Here is a 675-nt window from a genome sequence, read left to right as displayed (position 1 = left end):
ATTATTTTTTTTTGTTACTTTAATTTAGTATGGATTTCGTGTCTCATATGTGAAGTCACCAGAAATAATATATATTGCATTTTCTTTACTTTTTTTTCCATTTGTAATTTCTATGAAAGTGTGGCTGCAGAGTATTTGAAGAAAACTATTCATGTGTGTATGCTTGCAAGTATGCTGTGTGTGTGTTTTAACATTTTTGAACAAAGGCATCATGCATGCATTAGTTCCAGATGCTGATTTATACAGTGATGAGATTCACCATAATTTTGTTTGATGTAAAAGCTTTAATAGCTATAATTGCTTCTCTATGAATTCAGAAGGGCTTAAACTATTCTCTATGTCTTATTTATGCAAAGGTAAAAGTTGAATGGTATCTTACAAGCATTCCATATGTGGGTTCATTGAACACAGAGTATGATAGATCATTGTCTGAATATTATGTTGCATAGGTGGAAACTGTAACAATTTGTATGCAAGAAAAGTCATGATTATAATCATTAAAGAAATCAATAAACCACCATCTTGATTAGAAGACTCTCTTACTTTCCTATAATATATGGTAAGTTTTTTTTTTAGCACATGAATCATTTGCCTGCCATGTGTGGAAGATGTCACACACCAAAACGTGATGTTCTCTTGCTGCTGATGTGAACCTGTAAATAACCTTCCCTCCTG

Source organism: Penaeus monodon, chromosome 30, assembly GCF_015228065.2.
Source record: "Penaeus monodon isolate SGIC_2016 chromosome 30, NSTDA_Pmon_1, whole genome shotgun sequence".
In the NCBI taxonomy this organism is placed as follows: domain Eukaryota; kingdom Metazoa; phylum Arthropoda; class Malacostraca; order Decapoda; family Penaeidae; genus Penaeus; species Penaeus monodon.
The sequence above is the reverse complement of the archived record's forward strand: the minus strand, read 5'-3'. Positions refer to the sequence as shown.